Source organism: Manis javanica, chromosome 9 (assembly GCF_040802235.1).
Source record: "Manis javanica isolate MJ-LG chromosome 9, MJ_LKY, whole genome shotgun sequence".
NCBI lineage: Eukaryota > Metazoa > Chordata > Mammalia > Pholidota > Manidae > Manis > Manis javanica.
This window is the reverse complement of record NC_133164.1, coordinates 60,468,660-60,488,619: the sequence shown is the minus strand read 5'-3', so window position 1 is coordinate 60,488,619 and position 19,960 is coordinate 60,468,660. Positions and strand designations below refer to the sequence as shown.

General features: G+C 40.4%; 1 protein-coding gene across 28 annotated transcripts in view; it reads right to left on the bottom strand.

Moving 5' to 3' along the window:
- LDLRAD4 (low density lipoprotein receptor class A domain containing 4) overlaps nucleotides 1-19,960 on the bottom strand; it is a 524,574-nt gene that overhangs the window by 407,975 nt on the left and 96,639 nt on the right. For 2 of the 28 annotated variants that reach the window (XM_073212688.1, XM_073212695.1), the window contains exon 3: nucleotides 12,261-12,346. The exons of the other annotated variants lie outside the window; for them this stretch is intronic. The gene's annotated coding sequence lies outside the window, so the exon portion shown is untranslated. The remainder of the gene's footprint in view (nucleotides 1-12,260; nucleotides 12,347-19,960) is intronic. 28 annotated transcript variants of the gene reach the window in all.

The window sequence follows — 19,960 nt, the reverse complement described above, 5'->3', positions numbered from 1 at the left end:
AACTGCCCAGCAGAAGTCACTAGGGGTTGCTGTTCCCACAGAAGAGGGAGGCCACAAACTAGCAAGAAGGGATGTCCTCCCAGCTGACACACGTGCCAACTCCCCACAACTACCTCTATCACCATGAAAAGGCAGAAGAATTTGATACAGACCAGACTAACCCACACATCCTACCCTGAGAAGGAACCTGGGGAGATAGACCTAACCAATCTTCATGAGAAAGAATTTAAAATAAAGGTCATAACCATGCTGATGGAGCTGCAGAGAAAAATGCAAGAGCTAACCAACACAGTAGGGAGGGAGAATACAGAAATAAAACAGTCTCAGGAAGGACTTAAAAGCAGAATGAATGAGGCACAAGAGGCCACTAATGGAATAGAAATCAGAGAACAGGAAAGCAGAGAAGCTAATGCAGAGAGAGATAAAAGGATCTCCAGGAATAAAAGAATATTAAGAGAACCGTGTGACCAATCCAAATAGAACAATACTCGCATTATAAGGTTACCAGAAGAAAAAGAGATAGAAACTGTATTTGAAGAAATAATTGCTGAAAACTTTCACAAACTGGGGGAGGAAATAGTCACTTAGACCACTGAAGTACACAGAACTCCCAACAGAAGGGACTGAAGGAGGACAACACCAAGACATACAATAATTAAAATGGCAAAGATCAAGGATAAGGACAGAGTATTAAACACAGCCAAAGAGAGAAAAAAGGTCACCTACAATGGAAAACCCATCAGGCTATCATCAGACTTCTCAGCAGAAACCTTACAGGCCAGAAGAGAATGGCATGATATATTTAATGCAATGAAACAGAAGGGCCTTGAAGCAAGAATCCTGTGTAGAGCACGATTATCATTTAAATATGAAGGAGGAATTAAACAATTTCCAGACAAGCAAAAGTTGAAGGAATTTACCTCCCACAAACCAACTCTACAGGGTATTCTAGAGGAACTGTTCTAGATGGGAGCACTCCTAAGGCTAAATAGATGTCACCAGAGAAAATAAAATCACAGCAAAGAAAGCAGACCAACCAAATACTAACTAAAGGCAAAAACAAAAATCAACTACCCACAAAAGCATTAAAAGGAAACACAAAAGGGCACAAAATAAAACACCTAAGATATAAAGAATGAAGGAGGAGGAATAAGAAAGGAGAGGAATAAAGAATCATCAGACTGTGTTTATAATAGTGCAATAAGTGACTTAAGTTAGACGGTAAGATAGTAAAGAAGCTAACCTTGAACTTTTGGTAAGCACGAATCTAAAGCGTGCAATGTCAATAAGTACATATCTTTCAATAATCACCCTAAAGGTAAATGGACTGAATGCACCAATCAAAAGACACAGAGTAATAGAATGGATAAAAAAGCAAGACCCATCTATATGCTGCTTACAAGAAACTCACCTCAAACCCAAAGACATTGACGGACTAAAAGAGTCAAGGGATGGAAAAAGATATTTCATGCAAACAACAAGGAGAAAAAAGCAGGTGTTGCAGTACTAGTATCAGACAAAATAGACTTCAAAACAAAAAAAGTAAGAAGAGATAAAGAAGGACATTACATAATGATCAAGGGCTCAGTCCAACAAGAGGATATAACCATTATAAATATATATGCCTCAACACAGGAGCATCTATATATGTGAAACAAATACTAACAGAATTAAAGGAGGAAATAGAATGCAAAGCATTCATTTTAGGAGACTTCAAGAGATCACTCAGTCCAAAAAAGAGATCCTCAGGACAGAAAATAAGTAAGGACACAGAGGCACGGAACAACACACTAGAACAGATGGACCTAACAGACATCTATGGAACTCTACACCCAAAAGCAACAGGATACACATTCTTCTCAAGTGCACATGGAACATTCTCCAGAAGAGACCACATCCTAGGCCACAAAAAGAGTTTCAGTAAATTCAAAAACATTGAAATTCTACAAACCAACTTTTCAGACCACAAAGGTACAAAACTAGAAACAAATTGTACAAAGAAAGCCAAAAGGCTCACAAACATATGGGGGCTTAACAACATGATCCTAAATAATCAATGGATCAATGACCAAATTAAAATGGAGATCAAGGAATATATGGAAACAAATGACAACATCAACACAAAGCCTCAACTTCTGTGGGATGCAGCAAAAGCAATCTTAAGAGGAAAGTATATAGCAATCCAGGCATATTTAAAGAAGGAAGAACAATCCCAAATGAATAGTCTAATGTCGCAATTATCAAAATTGGAAAAAGAGGAACAAATGAGGTCTAAGGTCAGCAGAAGGAGGGAAATAATAAAGATCAGAGAAGAAATAAATAAAATTGAGAAGAATAAAACAATAGAAAAAATTCAATGAAAACAAGAGCTAATTCTTTAAGAAAATAAACAAAATAGATAAGCTTCTAGCCAGACTTAAGAGAAAAAGAGAATCAACACACATCAACAGAATCATAAACGAGAAAGGAAAAAAGCACGACAGATCCCACACAAATACAAAGAATTATTAGAGAATACTATGAAAACCTGTATGCTAACAAGCTGGAAAACCTAGAAGAAATGGAAAACTTCCTAGAAAAATACAACCTTCCAAGACTGATCAAGGAAGAAACAGAAAATGTAAACAAACCAATTACTAGCAACGAAATTGAAGCGGTAATCAAAAAACTACCCAAGAACAAAACCCCTGGGCCAGACGGATTTACCTCACAATTTACCAGACATACAGAGAAGACATAATACCCATTGTCCTTAAAGTTTTCCAAAAAACAGAAGAGGAGGGAATACTCCCAAACTCATTCTATGAAGCCAACATCACCCTAATACCAAAACCAGGCAAAGACCCCACCAAAAAAGAAAACTACAGACCAATATCCCTGATGAATGTAGATGCAAAAATACTCAATAAAATATTAGCAAACCGAATTCAAAAATACATCAAAAGGATCATACACCATGACCAAGTGGGATTCATCCCAGGGATGCAAGGATGGTACAACATTTGAAAGTCCATCAACATCATCCACCACATCAATAAAAATAAGGACAAAAGCCACATGATCATCTCCATAGATGCTGTAAAAGTATGACAAAAGTCAACATCCATTCATGATAAAAACTCTCAACAAAATGGGTATACAGGGCAAGTACCTCAACATAATAAAGGCCATATATGATAAACCCACAGCCAACATCATACTTAACAGTGAGAAGCTCAAAGCATTTCCTCAAAGATTGGGAACAAGACAGGGATGCCCACTCTCCCCACTGTTATTCAACATAGTACTGGAGGTCCTAGCCATGGCAATTAGACAAAACAAAGAAATACAAGGAATCCAGATTGGTAAAGAAGAAGTCCAAGTGTCACTATTTGCAGATGACATGATATTGTACATAAAAAACCGTAAAGACTCCACTCCAAAACTACTAGAACTAATATCAGAATTCAGCAAAGTTGCAGGATACAAAATTAGTACACAGAAATCTGTGGTTTTCCTATACACCAACAATATCCTACAGTATGGGAGAATATATTCATTAATGACAGATCCGATAAAGGGTTGACATCCAAAATATATAAAGAGCTCACCCATCTCAACAAACAAAAAACAAATAATCCAATTAAAAAATGGGCAGAGGAGCTGAATAGACAGTTCTCTAAAGAAGAAATTCAGATGGCCAACAGACACATGAAAAGATGCTCCACATCGCTTGTCATCAGAGAAATGCAAATTAAAACCACAATGAGATATCACTTCACACCAGTAAGAATCGCCACCATCGAAAAGACAAACAACAACAAATGTTGGCGAGGTTCTGAAGAAAGGGGAACCCTCCTACACTGTTGGTGGGAATGTAAATTAGTTCAACCATTATGGAAAGCAATATGGAGGTTCCTCAAAAAGCTCAAAATAGAAATACCATTTTACCCAGAAATTCCACTTCTAGGAATTTACCCTAAGAATACAGCAGCCCAGTTTGAAAAAGACAGATGCACCCGTATGTTTATTGCAGCATTATTTACAATAGCCAAGAAATGGAATTGACCTAAATGTCCATCAGTAGATGAATGAATAAAGAAGATGTGGTACATATACACAATGGAATATTATTCAGCCATAAGAAGAAAACAAATCCTTCCATTTGCAACAACATGGATGGAGCTAGAGGGTATTATGCTCAGTGAAATAAGCCAGGCAGAGAAAGACAAGTACCAAATGATTTCACTCATATGTGGAGTATAAGAACAAAGAAAAACTGAAGGAACAAAACAGCAGCAGAGTCACAGAACCCAAGAATGGACTAACAGTTACCAAAGGGAAAGGGACTGGGGAGGATGGGTGGGAAGGGAGTGATAAGGGCAGGGAAAAAGAAAGGGGGCATTACGATTATCATGTACAGTGGGCGGCGGGGCATGGGGAGGGCTTTGCAACACAGAAGACAAGTAGTGATTCTACAGCATCTTAGTGCACTGATGGACAGTGACTGTAATGGGGCTTGTGGAGGGGATTTGGTGAAGGGGGGAGCCTAGTAAACATAATGTTCTTCATGTAATTGTAGATTAATTATACCAAAAAAAAATTGCTCCTAGAAATCCATGAGAGAAAAAGAGTACAGGAATCCACAAAGACAAATGGCTCTTATAATATAAAAGATGCACAACCTCATTCATAATAATGAAAATTAAAACTACATTTAGATATCATTTTCCACTATCAGGTTGGTAAACTCCAAAAATATTGCTGAGAATGTGGTAAAACAGCTCACATCCCCACTGCTGATGGGGTGTGTGCTGGTACAATCCCCCACAGAAGTGTCTTGGCAATGTCAAAGAAAACTACAAATGCATAACCTCTCTAACTTGACAATTCCACATCTGGAAATTATTCCAAATGTTACACTTGCATGTAAAATTAACTGAAATGAAGTTATGTGAAATGAAATATGTTATTTATTGTATTTTACTTATATAAATAAAATTGGGAAATAAGTCGAATGTTCATCAATAGAGGACTAAGTCAATAAATTATGGAAGAGGTATTAAATGGGACACCAGACAGCCATAAATAGGAAGGGAAGTGGAGAAAAGGGAGAGAAGAAAGAGGCTTTCTATGTGCTGATGTGGAAGGATCTGCAAGACATATTAAGTATAAAAAGGTGCAGGAAAATGGTTATGACCCATTTTGGATAAACAGGGTAGTGATGTTAAACATATTTTCAGATTTGTTTATGAATGCATAAGGAAATTCTCAGAAGATATATAATAAACTAATAACAGTGATTGTGGGGAAGGGCAGGAACAGAGCAGGCAGAAGCAGACTTTTAAATGAATACCTTTTGATAATTGACTTTATTTTTTAACCATGTGATTTACCTAATCAAAACATAAAACAAAAGTAATAATATAACAGTCTTTAAACATGGCATATAGTTGTCTTTCATAACAGACTCTACATCAGCAAGCTGAGGCATAAGCAGACAGCCCACCTTCCTTAGGAGGTTCTTTTGTCTCCTACACTATTTACCTCACCCCATCCAGAGGACCCTTCATGTCCCCTCAAAGCACTTGGTCCAGCAATCTGCTATGGCCAAGCCTGTTTCTATATCAAGTAATTTCAGAAAATGGATATTATTCACTTGCATCATAATTTGGAACTAAAACACATGGAATCCATTTTCTTAAACCTGCACTGGAAAAACCTGAAAGGGCTGAATGAACACTCATGGGTTAATCAAATGAGAGCAGCTGAATGAGCTCGATGGGTCTGAAAGACTATCACCTTCCTCAGCCCCTCCACAGCACTCTTCCAGGTGGTCTGACCCACAGCCAGCACAGTGTCAGACCTCCAGGGCATTTGAGATCTGCTGCCTTCAACAACACTGACCAAGACTGGATCTGAGCATGAAGCCTTGAAGCCATCCACAGGTCCTGGTATGAGAAAGCCTCTGTGCTAGGTCCCAGATGACCCACCTGGAGGGAGATGCCTGGACCCACACTCGCCTCAGTAGAAGACTACACTCAAGTCCTTCCAGCTCGTTACCTTTGCCTAAAAATTTTCAGAAACAACTTTCCCTGGTGACAAACTACACTAACAACACTTCGGGTCATAATTTTTGCGTGACTCCTTGGCCTCTGTACAATGTAAGCTAGTTCCTTCTTATCATTGTATCTTATGGAACAATTAGGACCACTTTAATTCCTTTACTGTTAGAACCTAGTTCTCATCTATCTAAACCCTTTTATCAAGAGACCCATAGAGCGATACATCTGCTTTCCATTCACCAGAGTTTTACTGGGGTTTTGTTTGGCTTCCTTCCTCTTTTCTATAGCATCTTGGGGACTGAGGGGCAGAGGGTTAGTTTAGATTTAGCTCATGCATAAAATAGCTACTTTTTTCATTCATCAAAAGCTACGTCCTCAGAGAGCAAAGTTAACCTATTTCCACCTCAATGGATATGAGAAGACCACATGGGTAACTCCAAAATTTCTAGCTGGGCATAGCCCCCCGTATGGCATGCAGTGTGATGCATGCCCTCCTTGTGCTTCACTCCTGCCTACCTTGCACCTTTACTGTTGGCAACCCCAGAGTCACCTGAGCAACCAGAGTAAGACAGCCCCTCAATGCTGGAGACATGTAGGGAATCGGTCTATTCGTTAAAGACTACTCCCAATAAATCTTCCTGAAAAGAAGAAACCAAAAGCTTCCTTTTGGACCATAGCCAAGTTCTCATTTTACAGTCAGCAGCAGGTTCCAGCACTCCAAAACAGAAACAGTAACTGTGTATTTTCCTCTTTTCCCTCTTCAGCTTGAGAGCAGCCATGACCTCCTTAGGGAAAGACCACAGGGAGCCTCCGGGAGCCTTCTAGGCAGCCTGCCCCTTCAGAGGAACCACTGCAAACATTTGCCTTTCAATCTGGCAGTATAAATTCCCAAAAGGCACTCATCTGCATTTGGCCTCCATTCACACAAGTAATAAATACAGTCAGCCCTTGAACAACACAGGTTTTTAACGGCATAGGTCCACTTATATACAGATTTTTTTCATTAAGTATATTAGAAACTTTTTTAGCAATTTGTGATAATTTGAAAAAACATTTTCTTTTCTCTAGCTTACTGAATTGTATGTATATAATACATATAGCATACAAAATATTCGTTAATCTACGGTTTATATTATTGGTAAGGCTCTGGTCAACAGTAGGCTGTCAGTAAAGTTTGGGGAGTCAAATATTTTACATGGATTTTCGACTGCACAGGGGTTAGGCCTACAATCCCCTCAATGTTCAAGGGCCAACTAAAAAAAAAATGAGAAATATCTCCCATGAATAACACTGAATAGGTGAGACAACATAAGCATCCTTAGCCTACCCTAAAATCACCTAGTCTTCTAAAGTATCACTCTCCTCAGGCAGCACCAATCCTTCTTAAAGCGATGGCTTTTAGCAGCTTTCTTGAAAACTGGATACCACGCTAGCAAGCTCTTGCTCTCCACAGAGCTGCTGGAAACCAGGTTTGACAAACCTGGGCTACAGAAAACCATTGATCTCATGATGGCATTTCAGAGGGTCTCCTCAAAATCCCATTTCCAAATGAAACAAACCAAGTCTCTCCAGCAGGGCTGCATCAAAACAAGGAAACAAACAGCCGGAGACAGAAATGAATACAAAGGGTGTGCTATTATCAGTCCACCTCCAGAAACAGCTGAAGACTGCAGGATTTTTGCTGTTGTTAAAATAACTACAGCCTTTATTCTAGAGTTGGGCAAAAGGATCTGACTTATTCAAATACTTCAGCTTCTGAACCTAATCACATTTATAGGTGCTCACCTAGGAGTGGCGGCAGGTGAAGAGGAACTCTCGAGGCTGGGGCAGGGGCCCTGAGACAGCAGCAGGCGGCCACGATGAGGCATGTCCGCAGGTGCCACCAAACCCGCCCAGTGTGGCCGAAAGAGGGGCACTCTCCTGTTTGCTCTGCTCATGGCCCAGTTCAGACCCAGCAAAGAAAATGACAGAGGAAACCAATTCTCTACAGTGTCTTTTAGTACCTTCATCATTTCACCTATAGTAGGTGAAGACCACCAACAACACCCAGAGACTTTCAGAGTTCAGATTAGAATCCTGCCTTCAAGAGACTCACAGTTTGCTAAAGACAAAAACAAGGAGAAGTGCATGAGCATGACAGAAACATGGTCATTTTGTGACCATGACCTAGGTTCCCTGAGGAACTTCTCTCTCACACTGGAATTCAGTTCAAGAGATGAACACCTCCCCGAAGGTTCCCATCTGCACGGTGGATGCAGAAGATGGTGTCCAAGGGTTAATTTCAGAATGTGGAGTCTGAGCCCTGTTTAGAGATTAACCACCCCCACCCACCCCAAACCTCAAACTTCAGTCATCTTATTACCCTGTAAATTCGTTCCATCCTCCCATCCCTGCTCTCAAATTCTAGAATGTCCCAGGAGGAAGTCCCCTTCAAGGTCATCCAGTCTAACAGAAGTTCCTCCAGGCCTAATGAAACTATAGGAAAAGAGTGTTCTTGCATCACATAAGTTTAGTAAATTTTGGGTTAAACAACACTAAGATTTTCTTTACTGTGGGATTTCTTTACTCAGAGCCTCTAATGTGCTAAAGGTACATGAAGAATCTCCAAGAAAGGTATGTAACAGGCAGCACTATAAACTCAGTTGACTGAAAAATCTTTTCTTTTGCCCATCTCCTAAGACTAGTATTCCCCTGAACACACACTAGGGTAGGCTCTGGGCTCACCTTCTCCTTCAACTGTTAGGTGATTATTTGTTGAGCACCTACTCCAACCAGGCACACACTAGGTGCTGAGGATGCAGCAATGGAAGAGACACACATGCCTCTAGGTACTCACAGCTGAGAATTCTGAAACTCTGCGAGGTGAGCAGCTCAGAGTCATACAGCTCATTAGCAACTGACTTCAGAGCTGGATGAGCTGTCATGTCCCAGTTCACACACTCCATCTCTGATCTTAAGTGGTGTTCACGCTTAGAAATATAAGATTAGATGGAGGTCTCTAGAGAGAAGTTAGTGGCAGCCTAGAACCTTCATTAAAATAGAACATGATACAGTCCCTTTGCCAGCTTGAACAATCCTGTTTAGTGTTGATACAACCAAGGAATTCTTTGGTAAGGTGGTTGATAATACAAAAATGAAATAAAGGTACCAGATTCTGTCATCCTGCTATCACTTGAGTTTTCATCTTACGGCCAATTCTCACATGCCTGCCCAGCATATAAGCGGAGATGGAGCCCAGCAACTCCAGGACAGGCCTAGGAGAACAGCTAATCACAGGAGGCAGCAATACTGCCCGGTACAGGTGCGGGTCATCATATCACAGCCCTACCTTGGGACGGGTCATGGCTCATTCTGAGGATGCTTCATTCTGAGGACAAAAGGCATCAGAGCAGAGTCTGCCCCTCTCATTCCCAAGGTCCCCCAAGATGGCTGGAGTTCCCACTATAACCATCCATTCCACCTCAAGATGTTGGGTGGGTGGGGTTGCATGGAAGTATGGGAAGAGAAGCGACAGTCTCCCCACTGTAGCCTAGACAAGCCCCACCTGTGAGAAAGCACTTGCTGGGCCTTGAAACCATGGCTCTCCAGACATGAGCAAGGATGGGAAACTGTAACTGGGGAGGGTGGAATTCCTCAGGAACTAAGACTTGTCAGCCATAAGGCAGAGCCAGATGGGCTGTGACCAGTTGTTCCTATTTCCAGTACACTCCCCCAACAGGCACTCTCTTTCTGACAGAGCCAGTGTCTTCACCATAAGAGATGGTCTGCGCAGACACCAGGTGAACAAGACAGGCAGCCTTTCACCCCGCCCCCCTCTTCTGAGGGGAACAACATCCTCTGGCAGCCCAAAGGGCACTGGACTCCCCTTTGTTTCTACACCCATACACAGGGACCCTGAAACACCCTTGACCACTAACATGGACATCACCAACAACATCTGTGGAGGTCACAAGTCAGGGTGTGTCCTTTGAGTTTCACTTGGTCATTGTCATGCGAGCCTGGTCATCCCATGAAAAACTACCTGTACCACAGAGCACTTTAATCTGAACACAGGATTGCCTCAAGGGTGCTTTAGGCCTTGTTTCACACATCTCTGGCCCATCAGTCGGCTACCTGGGCTTCCTCTTCCTCCGAAGCCAGGGAAGGCAGTGGGGCTACGCACTTAACTTGATACTGTGAAGAAGGGGCTGGTGTTCCAAAAGCAAAGCTCTACAAAGAAAGACTCTAAAATGCTTTTGCTTTGGCAAACCAAACAGACATACCATCAACTGGAAAAGCCCTCAAATTTATTATTTTCAAGGAAGAGAGTCTGGCTCAGCATTAATTTTCCATGTTTGCTCACACACAGCCACTATCCACAGCAGTGGCACACAGCTGATGGGGAAGATGGCTCTGATATTCTTAGCCTACCTGGGGCCAGTTTATAAAAATAATGTTTTTTAACATCACTTTTCAAAGGAAATCAACTTCTCCCCCTTTAACTATGAACATCACTTTAAAATGCTGACATGCTCCATAAAATCCTCACTGTAAGCAATCTGTCCTAGAATTTTAGAGGAACCAATATAGATATCCCATGGGCATTTCTCCCAGTATTTCAAAAATGGAGTTATTTCAGACAAGCTCATATGTTCAAACTATACATGACTCACTGACTTCTGCTTTCCCAGAGTGTGACAATGGGGCCTGCTGATATTCTTATTTGTCCAGGCCTCAACGCAAACCCAGGCTGAAGCAAGACAGACTGAAACTACACTGCTGCATCCCAGGTGATCAGCATCAAGTCCTGTCGATGCAGACCTCTCTCAAGGATCTGTGCCCTGGAGCTGTACTGATCAACTGCTTTTTTTACCTAAACTCCCTTACACCCTGGACCTCATAGTACACCCTGGTGACTTTCTACCAGACTCTACATAATGCCAACTTACCTTTGATAAATGCTGGGGATCTCTGCAGTCTTCAAAGGCTAACTGCTCCCTGCACTATCTCACCATGGCACCAGAGCCCAGGCCCTGAACAGTGGTAGAGAGATTGCCCCTCCACAGACCTGGCTCCCCCATGGCTATACCAGGCCTCTCACACCACAGTTCCCATGTGGCCCACTACATCCCTGCTCCAGGGAATCCTGGTAAGTGCCTACAAATAAAACAGGTCCACTCTACTTCTAGCTTCAGTCCAAATCCTGGCCCCACTGCATGTGCCTTCTCATCTGAACAAAGGCCTGCCCATTGTCCTAGATACAACAAATAGGCCTAGTACACAGTCTATATTAGATGTAAGATTTAGGGACCAATATTATGGCTCTGGAATTCAGGAAACAGTTCAATAACTAGAACAGGTAATTCCCTTCAATTTGTAACCTGTCTTTACCAGGAAGCTCCAGTAAAGAGGACAGAATTATCCCAGCCCTCTACATAACACTGGAAGAAGAGCTATGTGGCCTCCACAGGGTCAGGAAATACCAAAGGGTACAGCACCTCCCCACCCCTTTACTTCCACCTGCCAGTTAGCAAAGCAAAGTCCCCTCCAAAATGTAGAAATTCTTAGGATCCCAGACTCACTCAGTCCCAACACCCCCTCCAATGAACATTCTCCCATGACCAGCCACAGGGGCTGGGTATTCTCTTACCAAAGAGGATAGTAATTTCCTTCCAAACCATGCAGCGAAAAAAAACCCAAATGCCCAGGAGAGAACAGTGGGCAGTGAATGAAGTGTCATGACAGGCTGCAAATGCAAGGCATTTCATGTGCAATATCACCCTAGTTCTACTAAGAATCCCATATAAGTTTACGGTATTATCTCACTTACAGATGAAGAAACTGAAATGCAGATAAGTGAAGAAACCTGCCCAACATCACATAAGTACTAAATGGTAGGCCCCAAAACCAAACTCAGATCTGTCTGCCTCCAGAGATGAACTTTTCACATAGGCATGTCATTATGACCTTGTAGAAATCACATAACTTTCAAATATAAAAAGAATGAACAGAAAGAAAAAAACTGGTCACATGAAAATAATGAAACCATGGATGATTTTGCCCTTTTCTCTGTCTCTAAATTTTCTGGGTTTTATTGTTTTAAAATATTTTAAATATATAACGAAATGCTGTTTATATATCAAAAGTGCATGTACATCAGTGAAAGGGCACTTTTTGCTGGTTCTATAATTTGTTAAGAAAACAAAATGGGGCCTGCCAGTTATCAGTGCTACTCACCAGTGGGCACATTCAAAGTGAACACTCCTGGTCCCACATGATCAGAAGGGCCCATGGGATCGATTCTGGTCACTGCTGGCCAGAGTCTGGAATTGATGGAAAAAGGTTTCCAGAGTTCCCATTCCCTACTTTATGCAAGCTTCTTTTCAGAAAAAATTCCAGAAGTTTCATTATTTTTTTAGGACCCTGATACATCTCCTTAGCCTCCCTTTATTTTTATTTATTTACTTACTTACTTATTTTTAAGCCGACATAATTTTTTGTATTGTTATCGTGAATGTACAATTACATAAACATTATTGTTACTAACTACTAACCTCCCCCTCTTATCAAGCCCACACCACATACCCCTTTACAGTCACTGTCCATCAGCATAGTAAGATGCTATAGAATCACTACTTATCTTCTCTATGTTATACTCCCTTCCCCGTGTACCCCCACTGCATTATACATAACAATCATAATGAACCCTTTTTCCCCTTATCCCTCCTTTCCCACCCATCCTCCACAGACCCGTTCCCTTTGGTAACTGTTAGTCCATTCTTGGCTTCTGTGAGTCTGTGGCTACTTTCTTCCTTCAGTTTTTCCTTTGTTCTTCTATTACACAGATGAGTGAAATCATTTGATACTTGTCTTTCTCCACCTTGCTTATTTCACTGAGCATAATTACCTCTAGCTCCATCCATGTTATTGCAAATAGTAGATCTGTTCTCTTCTTATGGCTGAATAATATCCTTTTGTGTATATGAACCACATGTTCTTTATCCATTCATTTACTGATGGACACTTAGGTTCCTTCTATTTCTTGGCTATTGTAAATAGTGCTGCAATAAACATAGGGGTGCATCTGTCTTTTTAAAACTGGGCTCCTGCATTCTTAGGGTAAATTCCTAGCAGTCAAATTCCTGGGTCAAATGGGATTTCTATTTTGAGCTTTTTGAGGGACCTCCATACTGCTTTCCACAATGGTTGAACTAGTTTAAATTCCCACCAGCACTGTAGGATGGCTCCCCTTTCTCCACACCCTCACCAACATTTGTTGTTGTTTCTCTATTGGATGGTGGCAATCCTTACTGGTGTGAGGTGATATCTCATTGTGGTTTTAACTTACATTTCTCTCATGAAAAGTGATGCAGAGCATCCTTTCATGTGTCTCTTGGCCATCTCAATTTCATCTTTGGAGAACAGCCAGTTCACCTTCTCTGCCCATTTTTTAATTGGATTATTTGCTTTCTGTTTGTTGAGGTGCATGAGCTCTTTATATATTTTGGATGTCAACCCTTTATCGGATCTGTCATTTATGAATATATTCTCCCATACTGTAGGGAACCTTTTTGTTCTATTGATGGTGTCCTTTGATGTACAGAAGCTTTTCAGCTTGATATAATCCCACTTGTTCATTTTTGCTTTTGTTTCCCTTGCCCGGGGAGATATGTTCATGAAGAAGTCACTCATGTTTATGTCCAAGAGATTTTTGCCGAGGTTTTTTTCTAAGAGTTTTATGGTTCCATGACTTACATTCAGGTCTTTGATCCATTTCGAATTTACTTTTGTGTATGGAGTTAGACAGTGATCCAGTTTCATTCTCTTACATGTAGCTGTCTGGGTTTGCCACCACCATCTGTTGAAGAGACTGTCATTTCCCTGTTGTAGGTCCATGGCTCCTTTATCATATATTAATTGACCATATATGTTTGGGTTAATGTCTGGAGTCTCTATTCTGTTCCACTGGTCTGTGGCTCTGTTCTTGTGCCAGTACCAAATTGTCTTGATTACTGTGGTTTTGTAGTAGAGCTTGAAGTTGGGGAGCGAGATCCCCCTCACTTTGTTCTTTCTTCTCAGGATTGCTTTGGCTATTCAGGGTCTTTGGTGGTACCATATGAATTTTTGAACTATTTGTTCTAGTTTGTTGAAGAATGTTGTTGGTAATTCGATAGGGATTGCATCAAATCTATATATTGCTTTGGGCAGGATGGCCATTTTGACGATATTAATTCTTCCTAGCCAAGAACATGGGATCAGTTTCCATTTGTTAGTGTACTCTTTAATGTCTCTTAAGAGTGTCTTATAGTTTTCAGGGTATAGGTCTTTCACTTCCTTGGTAAGGTTTATTCCTAAGTATTTTATTCTTTTGGATGCAATTGTGAATGGAATTGTTTTCCTGATTTCTCTTTCTATTAGTTCATTGTTAGTGTATAGGAAAGCCACAGATTTGTGTGTGTTAATTTTGTATCCTGCAAATTTGCTGTATTCTGATATCAGTTCTAGTAGTTTTAGAGTGGAGTCCTTAGAGTCTTTGTGAACAATATCATGTCATCTGCAAATAGTGACGGTTTAACTTCTTCTTTACCTATTCAGATTCCTTGTATTTCTTTGTTTTGCCTGGTGCCGTGGCTAGGACCTCCAGTACTATGTTGAATAACAGTGGGGAGAGTGGGCATCCCTGTCTTGTTTCCGATCTCACAGGAAAAGCTTTCAGCTTCTCGCTGTTCAGTATGATGTTGGCTGTGGGTTTATCATATATGGCCTTTATTATGTTGAGGTACTCACCCTCTATACCCATTTTTTGAGAGGTTTTTTTTGAATGGATGTTGAATTTTGTTGCATACTTTTTCAGCATCTATGGAGATGGTCATGTGGTTTTTGTCCTTCTTTTTGTTGATGTGGTGGATGATGCTGATGGATTTTTGAATGTTGTACCATCCTTGCATCCCTGGAATGAATCCCACTTGGTCATGGTGTATGATCCTTTTGATGTACTTTTGAATTCGGTTTGCTAATATTTTGTTGAGTATTTTTCAATCTACGTTCATCAGGGATATTGGTCTGTAGTTTTCTTTTTTGGTGGGGTCTCTGCCTGGTTGTGGTATTAGGGTGATGTTGGCTTCATAGAATGAGTTTGCAAGTATTTCCTCCTCCTCTATTTGTTGGAAAACTTTAAGGAGAATGGGTATTATGTCTTCTCTGTATGTCTGATAAAATTTCGAGGTAAATCCATCTGACCCGGGGGTTTTGTTCTTGGGTAGTTTTTTTATTACCACTTCAATTTCCTTGCTGGTAATTGGTTTCTTTAGATTTTGTGTTTCTTCCGTGGTCAGTCTTGGAAGGTTGTATTTTTCTAGGACGTTGTCCATTTCTTCTAGGTTTTCCAGCTTCTTACCATGTAGGTTTTCATAGTATTCTCTAATAATTCTTTGTATTTCTGTTGGGTCCGTCATAATGTTTCCTTGCTTGTTTCTGATTCTGTTGATGTGTGTTGATTTTCTTTTTCTCTTAAGTCTGGCTAGAGGCTTATCTATTTTGTTTATTTTCTCAAAGAAACAGCTCTTGGTTTCATTGATCTTTTCTATTGTTTTATTCTTCTCAATTTTATTTATTTCTTCTCTGATCTTTATTATGGCCCTCCTTCTGCTGACTTTAGACCTCATTTGTTCTTCTTTTTCCAATTTTGATAACTGTGACATTAGACTATTCATTTGGGATTGTTCTTCCTTCTTTAAATATGCCTGGATTGCTATATACTTTCCTCTTAAGACTGCTTTTGCTGTGTCCCACAGAAGTTGGGGCTTTGTGTTGTTCTTGTCATTTATTTCCATATATTGCTGGATCTCCATTTTAATTTGATCGATGATCCATTGATTATTTAGGAGCGTGTTGTTAAGCCTCCATGTGTTTGTGAGCCATTTTGCTTTCTTTATACAATTTATTTCTAGTTTTATACCTTTGTGGTCTGAAAAGTTGGTTGGTAGAATTTCAATGTTTTTTAATTTACTGAGGCTCTTTTTGTGGCCTAGTATGTGGTCTCTTCTGGAGAATGTTCCATGTGCACTTGAGAAGAATGTGTATCCTTTTGCTTTTGGATGTAGAGTTCTATAGATGTCTATTAGGTACATCTGTTTTAGTGTGTTGTTCAGTGCCTCTGTGTCCTTATTTATTTTCTGTCTGTGGATCTGTCCTTTGGTGTGAATGGTGTGTAGAAGTCTCCTAAAATGAATGCATTGCATTCTATTTCCTCCTTAATTCTGTTAGTATTTGTTTCACATATATAGATGCTCCTGTGTTGGGGCATATATATTTATAATGGTTATATCCTCTTGTTGGACTGAGCCCTTTATCATTATGTAATGTCCTTCTTTATCTCTTGTTACTTTCTTTGTTTTGAAGTCTATTTTGTCTGATACTAATACTGCAACACCTGCTTTTTTCTCCTTGTTGTTTTCATGAAATATCTTTTTCCATCCCTTGACTTTTAGTCCGTCAATGTCTTTGTGTTTGAGGTGAGTCTCTTGTAAGCAGCATACAGATGGGTCTTGTTTTTTCATCCATTCAGTGATTTTATATCTTTTGATTGGTGCATTCAGTCCATTTACATTTAGGGTGATTATCGATAGATATGTTTTTATTGCCATTGCAGGCTTTAGATTCGTGGTTACCAAGTGTTCTAGGTTAATTTCCTTACTATCTAAGAGTCTAACTTAACTCACTTAGTATGCTCTTACAAACACAATCTAAAGGTTCTTTACTATTTCTCCTCCTTTTTCTTCCTCCTTCATTCTTTATGTATTAGGTATTAAATTCTGTACTTTTTGTCTATCCCTTGATTGACCTATGGGATAGTTCATTTAATTTTGCATTTGCTTCATAATTAGTTGTTTTACTTTCTTTACTGTGGTTTTATTACCTCTGGTGACAGCTTTTCAACCTTAGGAACACTTCCATCTATAGCAGTCCCTCCAAAATAGACTGTAGAGATGGTTTGTGAGAGGTAAATTCTCTCAGCTTTTGCTTATCTGGAAATTGTTTAATCCCTCCTTCAAATTTAAATGATAATATTGCCGGATAAAGTAATCTTGGTTCCAGACCCTTCTGCTTTATGGTATTAAATACATCATGCCACTCCCTTCTGGCCTGTAAGGTTTCTGCTGAGAAGTCTGATGATAGCCTGATGGGCTTTCCTTTGTATATGATCTTATTTCTGTCTCTGGCTGCTTTTAGCAGTCTGTTCTTATCCTTGATTTTTCCCATTTTAATTCCTATGTGTCTTGGTGTTGTCTTCCTTGGGTTCCTTGTGTTGGGAGATCTGTGGATCTCCATGGCCTGAGAGACTATGTCCTTCCCCAGACTGGGGAAGTTTTCAGCAACTACCTCCTCAAAGACACTTTCTGTCCCTTTCTCTCTCTCTTCTTCTTCTGGAATCCCTATAATGCGGATATTATTCTGCTTGGATTGGTCACACAGTTCTCTCAATATTCTTTCATTCTTAGAGATCCTTTTTTCTCTCAGTGCCTCAGCTTATTTGTATTCCTCTTCTCTAGTTTCTATTTCATTCTCTCCTCCACCGTATCCAACCTGCTTTTAATACCCTCCATCATGCTCTTTAATGACTGGATCTCTGACCTGAATTCATTCCTGAGTTCTTGGATGTCTTCCCATACCTCCATTAGAATGTTGATGATTTTTATTTTGAACTCCCTTTCAGGAAGAGTCACGAGGTCCATATCATTTAAATCTTTCTTGGGAGTTGTATTAACAATTTTCCTCTGGACAAGGTTCCTTTGGTGTTTCATGTTTGTATATGGCGCCCTCTAGTGTCCAGAAGCTCTTCTCTGGAGCTGTTGAGCCCCTGAAGCAATGCTGGGGGTGGTAGGGGAGCAGTACTGGTGCCTCAGGGGAGGAAAGAGCTGTTCCCTGCCTCCTGGCTGCTATGCCTGTCTCCACTGCCTGAGCCAGTGGGCCAGGCACACAGGTATAAGTTTTTGTCCCAGAGCAGCCAGACATGGATCCCTGCTTTCCACAAGCAGCTGGAATCCCAGTCTCCCCAGGGACTCTGCCTGTATTAACTTTCCAACCCAGTAGTCATGCGAGTCTCATGAAAGCACCATGAAATGTAGGTTTGTGCTCCCAGCGCACATCTCCAGAGCTAGTTATTCAGCAATCCCAAGCCTTCCACTCCCTCCCTGCTCCGTTTGTCTTCCTCCCGCCAGTGAGCTGGGGTGGGGGAAGGGTTCGGTTCCCATGGAGCCACAGCTCTGGTACGTCACCCCATTCGCTGAGGTCTGCTCTTTTCTCCAGGTGTGTGCAGTCTGACGCTGTCCTCTTTCCTGTTGCTTGCTCAGGATTAGTTGCACCAACTATATTTTCTAATTGTATCCAGTTTTAGGAGGAAGCCTCTGTCTCTCCTATCATGCCGCCACCTTTAATCCTCTCTCATTGTGGTTTTAATTTGCATTTCTCTGATTATTAGGGATGTGGAGCATCTTTTCATGTGCCTGTTGGCCATGTGAAATTCTTATTTGGGTTCATTTATGAATATATTCTCCCATCGTGTAGGATGACTTTTTGTTCTATTGATGGTGTCCTTTGCTGCACAGAAGCTTTTTAGTTAGATATAGTCCCACTTGTTCATTTTTGCTTACCCTTGCCCAGGGATACATGTTCATGAAGCAGTTGCTCATGTTTATGTCCAAGAGATTTTTGCCTATGTTTTTTTCTATGAGTTTTATGGTTTAATGACTTACATTCAGGTCTCTGATCCATTTCAAACTTACTTTTGTGTATGGGGTTAGACAATGATTCAGTTTCATTCTCTTACACGTAGCTGTCCAGTTTTGCAAACAACAGCTGTTGAATAGGCTGTAATTTCCCCATTTTATATCTATGGCCTCTTTATCATATATTAATTGACCATATATATTTAGGTTAATGTCTGGAGTCTCTATTCTGTTCCACTGGTCCGTGGGTCTGTTATTGTACAAGTACCAAATTGTCTTGATTGCTGTGGCTTTGTAGTAGAGCTTGAAGTTGGGAAGCGAGATCCACTCTGTTTTATTCTTCCTTCTCAGGATTACTTTGGCTATTCAGGGTCTTTTGTGGTTCCATATGAACTTTAGAACTATTTGTTCTAGTTCAGTGAAGAATGCTATTGGCATATTGATAGGGATTGCATTGAATCTGTAGATTGCTTTAGGCATGATGGCCATTTTGACAATATTAATTCTTCCTACCCAGGAGCATGGGATGTTTCCATTTGTTAGTTTCTTCTTTAATTTCTCTCATGAGTGTCTTGTAGTTTTCAGAGTATAAGTCTTTCACATCTGTGGTTAGGTTTATTCCTGGGTATTTTATTCTTTTTGAAGCAGTTGTGAATGGAATTGTTTTCCTGATTTCTCTTTCTGCTAGTTCATCATTAGAGTATAGGAATGCAACAGATTTCTGTGTATTAATTTTGTATCCTGCAACTTTGCTGAATTCAGATATTAGATCTAGTAGTTTTGGAGTGGATTCTTTAGGGATTTTTATGTGCAATATCATGTCATCTGCAGACAGGGACAATTTAATTTCTTTCTTGCCAATCTGGATGCCTTTTTATTTCTTTGTGTTGTCTGATTGCCATGATGAGGACCTCCAGAACTGTGTTGAATAGAAGTGGAGAGAGTGGGCATGGCTTGTTCCTGACCTTAAAGGAAAAGCTTTCAGCTTCTCACTGTTAAGTATGTTGGCTGTGGGTTTATCATATATGGCCTTAACTATGTTGAGGTACTTGCACTCTATACTCATTTTGTTGAGAGTTTTTATTATAAATGGATGTTGAATTTTGTCGAATGCTTCTTCAGCATCTATGGAGATGATCATGTGGTCTTTGTCCTTCTTTATGTTTATGTGGTGGACGATGTTCATGGATTTTCTAATATTGTACCAAC